The following is a 3,158-nucleotide window of genomic DNA, read 5'->3' as shown; positions in this document are numbered from 1 at the left end:
CCAGCACTACAGTTGACTGTCTGTGGAGAACTGCAGTTCACCAGATGAGACTCGTTACCAGAGCACTGAATACCTGTCAGACACACAGCACTGTCACTGTCTCACACAGAGAGGAGTTATAGACTTGTACTACAGAGCACTGAATACCTGTCAGACACACAGCACTGTCCCTGTCCCATACAGAGAGGAGTTATAGACTTGTACTACAGAGCACTGAATACCTGTCAGACACACAGCACTGTCCCTGTCCCATACAGAGAGGAGTTATAGACTTGTACTACAGAGCACTGAATACCTGTCAGACACAGTGCACTGTCACCTGTCTCATACAGAGAGGAGTTGTATATTAGCACTACAGAGCCACAGCCCAGCTGTCTGCAGACCACAGAGGCCTCTCTGTAGCCCCAGGAGTGCTGGAGGAGTCTCCCCCAGGTGCTGTTGTAGTGAACCTCCACTTGACCATCACAGTGACTCTCTCCTCCTGACAGCCGGACTCCACCGTCTAGAGCTGACAGGGATGAACCTGTAAAAATCATTAAGTTTTGGTCAACTGCACATCATTACCAGAAAGCTGATCCATAGATGTTTTAAATGCTGACCTGCATTCATACATGAGAGGAATCATCTTGAACAATGACATGTTCACAACTTATTGATTATACTTGTTTTATTGCAGCTTACAAGAACAATACAATCTTCAGGTAAAATTAACTTGATATTTCCCCACTTTCTACATCAGAAAGTATTGTTTTTTAAGATTAACAGTTATACAGCAAAATGTTGTTTGAATATTGTATTTCACTCATTTGTGTGATTATTTATCACATTGAGTGACTACCATCAAGCAAGAATGGTTTTATTGGTGATTTTATAACTTAATGGTGAAAATATTAACAACCTCTGCTATGTACAGTAAGCAGCCATGTACACCTTGTTTTCAATGCACTACTGAATATCTGAATACACTGATACTTCCAGAGGATTTCGTTTCATCATGTCAAGGCTGTAAGATAGGGCTGCTAGGGCAATAGGATCCTATGAAGGACTCAAGACAAGAGAAAGACACTAAGCAGATATGCTAGGCAAAAATGAAAACCAGGAGGCAGGTGAGTAGGTCGGAACACAGAGAGACAAGGAGGAAGCAACAATCCAAATCACAAGGCGAAACTGAAAACAAACAGCAGGCTAGGAGATCGAAAACCGGAGAGAAGCAAGAGGTAAATGCGCACTAGGGAGCTCGAAGAGAATCCGCAATAGTGAGTGGGGAAGTGAGGAAAAAGGAGAACTAAAATAGAGACGGGAGAGAAAGGTGATTGGCGTTTACTTGCGGCGTGAGCTTGTCTTACAGGGTGTGCGCGTGGGAATGCAAGAAGGAAGAGCGGCGCGAGTGGAATGCGTAACAAAGGCTGTGCAAATTAGAGACTAAAAATAATTGTCTTATATGAATGATTTGGGGAATTTTCTCATCACTCTTTCCAAACTGAATTCATAGAACAAATTGAGTTTAAAGGAGAAACAGATTAATGTAAGTGTAACATTTATAGTGTGTCAAAAGCTTCTCTACAATTTGCGTGTAATGAAAGCATCCACACCTTCTCCATATGTGCAGATCATCACATCATTGGTAGGAGTTAACATCTTTAAAGATGTAAATACACTGAAATACATTAAGAATTGTATTTGTGCATCTCTGTCCTTTAACTGGTAGCGTGTAAAAGAGAAGTCCTTCAGTCAATCATGAAGACAGTGTGCTGCTGTGTGTAAGCAGAGGGGGTGTCACTGTGTTTTAAATGCACAATTCTCACCAGAGCAGATGACTCCTGCTTCCTGTCCATGAGAGCATCCTGCACTCCCCCATGAAGAGACAGCGCAGTGTGAGAGACGACTCTCATTGCCCCGGCACTCAAACACATCAGCCATTACTGGTCCACTGCCCTGTCCAAACCAGGCCTGTCCTGGTGCTGCTACAGCCTCCCCACAGCCCAGCTGCTGGCAGAGAACACTGGCATCTCTCAGGTCCCAGTACAGGTCACACACTGTCCCCCAGTCCCCAAAGAGGGACTGTAACTCCACTTGGCCAGAGCAGGAGTCCGAGCCGTTCACCAGCCTGAACCCTGTGTATCCTGCAGACAGGACAAAGGGAGATAGAGCAGACACACAACTTCACAGCACAACAACCAGCAATAACCCTGAATTGCACCTTCAAGGATATTTACAAACTTGATTTTTAGATACCTCACTAATATGTTACTGTTGATCATGAGGCTGTTCTAGTAAAGTGTCATGGTTTGGCATGAATCCACAGTACTGATACACTGAGTTATAGCAACAGTCATCGATGGGAGCTGGTCCTGTTGATTTGTGTGATTCATTTTAATGTGAACATTCTAAACATAGTAGTTCAGGTGGGTAGATGCGTCAGCATGCGTAGGCTGCAAAGGAACAAGTAATAGGTTTATTCCATGCTGAAAAAAAGAAAGAAAACACAATGTTTCATCCGTGGAGCCTTCTTCAGGTGTGTCACATTCTAAACATGGCTGTGTGGAACTATCCATGATCTCACACATTGTTAACCGAGTCTTTATAGAGCCTCACAATGACAGTGACTGCTGTATGAGAGTGTCCATGATCTCTAACATTCTGAACTGAGTCTTTGAATCTTTAAAAAGCTTCTGACTTTTGACTTTTGAAAATTAAGCTAAATTTTCACTAATCACTCCATAGTCCTTTCAGGACACTTTATTCCTAGTGAAGTGATATTTCTGTTCTTTTCTCTTCAATGGTCTCACAGAGGTGTGCATAAATCTCCAAGTGGATTTAGTCATTCACTGTTTAAGACCTGAACTCAGGTCACACTCAAGTCTTGTCACTGACCTGTGACCCCGAGCCAGAGGGGAGAGGGCAGAACTGCCCTGGTGTCACAGGGAGGGTGGGAGGGAATGCCAAAGTGAGCTCTGTGTCCTCAAGCACAAAATAAAGGCTCAGCAGCAATTACTCAGGTGCAGAAGTGATGGATTGTTTTGACAAAGCTATATGTATATGTATTTCACAGAAAATGGACCCATAACAATCCATTTATAATCATTAAACAATAGAAAATACATATAATGTCAGAAAAAAAACTGCTAATTTTCTTGAGTAAAATTCTTTCCCCTCCA

Source organism: Lepisosteus oculatus, chromosome 14 (genome assembly GCF_040954835.1).
Source record: "Lepisosteus oculatus isolate fLepOcu1 chromosome 14, fLepOcu1.hap2, whole genome shotgun sequence".
Classification (NCBI taxonomy): domain Eukaryota; kingdom Metazoa; phylum Chordata; class Actinopteri; order Semionotiformes; family Lepisosteidae; genus Lepisosteus; species Lepisosteus oculatus.
Note: the sequence above shows the minus strand (reverse complement) of the source record.